This window comes from Arachis hypogaea, chromosome 7 (assembly GCF_003086295.3).
Source record: "Arachis hypogaea cultivar Tifrunner chromosome 7, arahy.Tifrunner.gnm2.J5K5, whole genome shotgun sequence".
NCBI classification, from domain to species: Eukaryota; Viridiplantae; Streptophyta; class Magnoliopsida; order Fabales; family Fabaceae; genus Arachis; species Arachis hypogaea.
The window spans coordinates 61,126,603-61,133,125 of record NC_092042.1 but is presented as its reverse complement, the minus strand read 5'-3'; the positions used below and the strand labels follow the sequence as shown (position 1 = coordinate 61,133,125).

General features: G+C 42.3%; 1 non-coding gene across 1 annotated transcript; it reads right to left on the bottom strand.

The window, feature by feature from the left end:
* Positions 1-573: 573 nt before the first annotated feature.
* Positions 574-681, bottom strand: LOC112704275 (small nucleolar RNA R71). The gene has a single exon (XR_003154909.1). It is a non-coding gene; the product is annotated as a small nucleolar RNA R71 (small nucleolar RNA).
* Between the last annotated feature and the right edge of the window lie 5,842 nt (positions 682-6,523).

The window sequence follows — 6,523 nt, the reverse complement described above, 5'->3', positions numbered from 1 at the left end:
TTCACATTTTCTTGTTCCCTTCTCTTTCTTATGAGCAGGAGCAAGGACAAAAGCATTCTTGTTGAGGCTGATCCTGAGCCTGAAAGGACCTTGAAGAGAAAGCTAAGAGAAGCCAAAGCACAACTCTCTGTAGAGGACCTAACAGAATTCTTCAAAGAAGAAGAACACATGGCAGCCGAAAACAACAACAATGCCAACAATGCAAGGAAGGTGCTGGGTGACTTTACTGCACCTACTCCCGACTTCTATGGGAGAAGCATCTCTATCCCTGCCATTGGAGCAAACAACTTTGAGCTTAAGCCTCAATTAGTTTCTCTAATGCAACAGAATTGCAAGTTCCATGGACTTCCATTGGAAGATCCTCATCAGTTTTTAGCTGAGTTCTTGCAAATCTGTGACACTGTCAAGACTAATGGGGTTGACCCTGAGGTCTACAGACTTATGCTATTCCCTTTTGCTGTAAGAGACAGAGCTAGGACATGGTTGGACTCACAACCTAAAGAAAGCCTGGACTCTTGGGAAAAGCTAGTCAATGCCTTCTTGGCAAAGTTCTTTCCACCTCAAAAATTGAGTAAGCTTAGAGTGGAAGTCCAAACCTTCAGACAGAAGGAAGGAGAATCCCTCTATGAAGCTTGGGAAAGATACAAACAATTAATCAGAAAGTGTCCTTCTGACATGCTTTCTGAATGGAGCATCATAGGTATTTTCTATGATGGTCTCTCTGAACTGTCCAAAATGTCTTTGGATAGCTCTGCTGGAGGATCTCTTCATCTGAAGAAGACGCCTACAGAAGCTCAAGAGCTGATTGAAATGGTTGCAAATAACCAATTCATGTACACTTCTGAAAGGAATCCTGTGAACAATGGGACTAGTCAGAAGAAAGGAGTTCTTGAGATTGACACTCTGAATGCCATATTGGCTCAGAACAAAATATTGACTCAACAAGTCAATATGATTTCTCAAAGTCTGTCTGGAATGCAAAATGCACCAAGCAGTACTAAGGAAGCTTCATCTGAGGAAGAAGCTTATGATCCTGAGAACCCTTCAATGGAAGAGGTGAATTACATGGGAGAACCCTATGGGAACACCTATAATTCTTCATGGAGAAATCATCCAAATCTCTCATGGAAGGATCAACAGAGACCTCAACAAGGTTTCAACAATAATAATGGTGGAAGAAACAGGTTTAGCAATAGCAAGCCTTTCCCATCATCTTCTCAGCAACAGACAGAGAGTTCTAAGCAGAATACCTCTAACTTAGCAACCATGGTCTCTGATCTAATCAAAACCACTCGAAGTTTCATGACTGAAACAAGGTCCTCCATTAGAAATTTGGAGGGACAAGTGGGTCAGCTGAGCAAGAAAATTACTGAACTCCCTCCTAGTACTCTCCCAAGCAATACAGAAGAAAATCCAAAAGGAGAGTGCAAAGCTATCAACATGGCCGAATTTGGAGAGGAGGAAGAGGCAGTGAATGCCACTGAGGAAGACCTCAATGGATGTCCACTGGCCTCCACTGAGTTCCCCAATGAGGAACCATGGGAATCTGAGGCTCAAAATGAGACCATAGAGATTCCATTGGACTTACTTCTGCCATTCATAAGCTCTGATGAGTATTCTTCCTCTGAAGAGGATGAGTATGTCACTGAAGAGCAAGTTGCTAAATACCTTGGAGCAATCATGAAGCTAAATGACAAGTTATTTGGAAATGAGACTTGGGAGGATGAACCCCCTTTACTCACCAAAGAACTGGATGACTTGTCTAGGCAGAAACTGCCTCAAAAGAGACAGGATCCTGGGAAGTTTTCAATACCTTGTACCATAGGCACCATGACCTTCAAGAAGGCCTTGTGTGACTTAGGGTCAAGTGTAAACCTCATGCCTCTCTCTATAATGGAGAAGTTAGGGATCTTTGAGGTGCAAGCTGCAAAAATCTCACTAGAGATGGCAGACAATTCAAGAAAACAAGCCTATGGACTTGTAGAGGATATTCTGGTAAAAGTTGAAGACCATTACATCCCTACTGATTTCATAGTCCTAGAAACTGGGAAGTGCATGGATGAATCCATCATCCTTGGCAGACCCTTCCTAGCCACAGCAAGGGCTGTGATTGATGTTGATAGAGGAGAATTGATCATTCAAGTGAATGAAGAATCCTTTGTGTTTGAGGCTCAAGGATATCCCTCTGTCACCATGGAGAGGAAGCATGAAGAGCTTCTCTCAAAACAGAGCCAAACAGAGCCCCCACAGTCAAACTCTAAGTTTGGTGTTGGGAGGCCACAACCAACTTCTAAGTTTGGTGTTGAACCCCCATATTCAAACTCTAAGTTTGGTGTTGGGAGGTTCCAACATAGCTCTGAACATTTCTGAGGCTCCATGAGAGTCCTCTGTCAAGCTAATGACATTAAAGAAGCGCTTGTTGGGAGGCAACCCAATGTTATATTTTATCTATTTTTCTTTGTTATTTTATATTTTTTTGTAGGTTGATGATCATGAGAAGTCACAAAATCAATGAAAAAGCAAAAACAGAATGAAAAACAGAAAGAAAAACAGCACACCCTGGAGGAGAGCGTGCTGGCGTTTAAACGCCAGTGAGGCTAGCTGTTGGGCGTTTAACGCCCAGTCTGGCACCATTCTGGGCGTTTAACGCCAGAAAGGGGCACCAGACTGGCGTTAAACGCCAGAAAAGGGCAAGAAGCTGGTGTTAAACGCCAGAAATGGGCACCAGCCCGGTGTTTAACGCCAGAATTGGCACAAAACGCGATTTTGCTTGCCATTTGGTGCAGGGATGACTTTTCCTTGACACCTCAGGATCTGTGGACCCCACAGGATCCCCACCTACCCTACCACACTCTCTCTCTTCTTCACCCATTCACCAATCACCTCAACACCTCTTCCCCCAAAACCCTTCACCTATCAAATCCCATCTTTATCTTCACCACTCACATCCATCCTTCATAAAACCCCACCTACCTCACCATTCAAATTCAAACCACTTTCCCACCCAAACCCACCCTCAATTGACCGAACCCTACCCTTCCCCCTCTCCTATATAAACCCATCTTCACTCCTTCCTTTTCACACAACCTAAACACCCCTTCTCCCCCTTTTGGCAGAACACGAAGCCATTCCCTTCTTCCTCATTTCTTCTTCTTCTACTCTCTTTTTTCTTCTTTTGCTCGAGGACGAGCAAACATTTTAAGTTTGGTGTGGTAAAAGCATTGCTTTTTGTTTTTCCATAACCATTTATGGCATCCAAGGTCGGAGAAACCTCTAGAAAGAGGAAAGGGAAGGCAAAAGCTTCCACCTCCATGTCATGGGAGATGGAAAGATTCATCTCAAGGGTGCATCAAGACCACTTCTATGAAGTTGTGGCCTTGAAGAAGGTGATCCTCAAGGTCCCTTTTTCACTCAAAAAGGGTGAATATCCGGAGATCCGACATGAGATCCGAAGAAGAGGTTGGGAAGTTCTTACCAACCCCATTCAACAAGTCGGAATCTTAATGGTTCAAGAGTTCTATGCCAATGCATGGATCACCAAGAACCATGATCAAAGTGTGAACCCGGATCCAAAGAATTATCTTACTATGGTTCGGGGGAAATACTTGGATTTTAGTCCGGAAAGTGTAAGGTTGGCATTCAATTTGCCCATGATGCAAGGAGATGAACATCCTTACACTAGAAGGGTCAACTTTGATCAAAGGTTGGACCAAGTCCTCACAGTTATTTGTGAAGAGGGCGCCCAATGGAAGAGAGATTCAAGAGGGAAGCCGGTTCAATTGAGAAGGCATGACCTCAAACCCGTGGCTAGAGGATGGTTGGAGTTTATCCAACGCTCAATCATTCCCACTAGCAACCGGTCCGAAGTTACTATAGACCGGGCTATCATGATTCATAGCATCATGATTGGAGAAGAAATAGAAGTTCATGAGGTTATATCTCAAGAACTTTATAAGGTGGCGGACAAGTCTTCTACCTTGGCAAGGTTAGCCTTCCCTCATCTCATTTGTCACCTCTGTTATTCGGTTGGAGTTGACATAGAGGGAGACATCCCTATTGATGAGGACAAGCCCATCACTAAGAAGAGGATGGAGCACACAAGAGACCCCACTCATCATGAGATCCCTGAGATACCTCAAGGGATGCACTTTCCTCCACAAAACTATTGGGAGCAACTAAACACCTCCCTAGGAGAATTGAGTTCCAACATGGGACAACTAAGGGTGGAGCATCAAGAACACTCCATCATCCTCCATGAAATTAGAGAAGATCAAAGAATCATGAGAGAGGAGCAACAAAGACAAGGAAGAGACATTGAGGAGCTCAAGCACTCCATAGGATCTTCAAGAGGAAGAAAGAGCCGCCATCACTAAGGTGGACCCGTTCTTTAATTTCCTTGTTCTTTATTTTCCTGTTTTTCGAATTTTAGTGCTTATGTTTGTCTATGTTTGTGTCTTGTGATCATTAGTGTCTTAGTGTCTATGCCTTAAAGTTATGAATGTCCTATGAATCCATCACCTCTCTTAAATAAAAAATGTTCTTAATTGAAAAAGAAAAGAATTGCATGAATTTTGAATTTTATAACAGTTTAATTATTTTGATGTGGTGGCATTACTTTTGTCTTCTGAATGAATGCTTAAACAGTGCATATGTCTTTTAAATTTGTGGTTCATGAATGTTGGCTCTTGAAAGAATGATGAAAAAGGAGACATGTTACTGAGGATCTGAAAAATCATAAAAATGATTCTTGAAGCAAGAAAAAGTAGTGATTCAAAAAAAAATTTCGAAAAAAAAAGAGAGAAAGAAAAAGAAAGAGAAAAAGAAAGAAATAAAGTTGTGATCCAAGGCAAAAAGAGTGTGCTTAAGAACCCTGGACACCTCTAATTGGGGACTCTAGCAAAGCTGAGTCACAATCTGAAAAGGTTCACCCAATTATGTGTCTGTGGCATGTATGTATCCAGTGGTAATACTGGAAGACAGAGTGCTTTGGGCCACAGCCCAGACTCAATAAGTAGCTATGTTCAAGAATCATCATACTTTACTAGGAGAATCAATAACACTATCTGGATTCTAAGTTCCTAAAGAAGCCAATCATTCTGAATTTCAAAGGATAGAGTGAAATGCCAAAACTATTCAGAAGCAAAAAGCTAAAAGCCCCGCTCATCTAATTAATACTGATCTTCATAGATGTTTTTGGAATTCATTGCATATTCTCTTCTTTTTATCTTATTTGATTTTTAGTTGCTTGAGGACATGCAACAATTTAAGTTTGGTGTTGTGATGAGCGGATAATTTGTACGCTTTTTGGCATTGTTTTTAGTATGTTTTTAGTATGATCTAGTTAGTTTTTAGTATATTTTTATTAGTTTTTAGTTAAAATTCACTTTTATGGACTTTACTATGAGTTTGTATGTTTTTCTGTGATTTCAGGTATTTTCTGGCTGAAATTGAGGGACCTGAGCAAAAATCTGATTCAGAGACTAAAAAGGACTGCAGATGCTGTTGGATTCTGACCTCCCTGCACTCGAAGCGGATTTTCTGGAGCTACAGAAGCCCAATTGGTGCGCTCTCAACGGCGTTGGAAAGTAGACATCCTGGGCTTTCCAGCAATATATGATAGTCCATACTTTGCCCAAGATTTGATGGCCCAAACTGGCGTTCAAAGTCACCTTCAGAATTCCCAATGTTAAACGCCGGAACTGGCACCAAAATGGGAGTTAAACGCCCAAACTGGCACCAAAGCTGGCGTTTAACTCCAAGAAGAGTCTCTACATGAAAATGCTTCAATGCTCAGCCCAAGCACACACCAAGTGGGCCCGGAAGTGGATTTTTATGTCATTTACTCATCTCTGTACACCCTAGGCTACTAGTTTTCTATAAGTAGGACATTATACTATTGTATTTTCATCTTGGTCCTTCTGGTTCCCTCTCTGGGACCGAAGCCAATGATCACTCTTGTTCTTATGTATTTTCAACGGTGGAGTTTCTACACACCATAGATTAAGGTGTGGAGCTCTGCTGTACCTCGAGTATTAATGCAATTACTATTGTTCTTCTATTCAATTCTGCTTGTTCTTGTTCTAAGATATCACTTGTTCTTCAACTTGATGAATGTGATGATCCGTGACACTCATCATCATTCTCACCTATGAACGTGTGACTGACAACCACCTCCGTTCTACCTTCGATTGGGTGAATATCTCTTGGATTCCTGATACACGATGCATGGTTGCTCGCCTGACAACCGAGCCAGCCATTCCGTGAGATCAGAGTCTTCGTGGTATAGGCTAGAACTGATGGCGGCATTCAAGAGAATCCGGAAGGTCTAACCTTGTCTGTGGTATTCTGAGTAGGATTCAATGACTGAATGACTGTGACGTGCTTCAAACTCCTGAGGGCGGGGCGTTAGTGACAGACGCAAAAGAATCACTGGATTCTATTCCGGACTGATCGAGAACCGACAGATGGATAGCCGTGCCGTGATAGGGTGCGTTGAACATTTCCACTGAGAGGATGGGAGGTA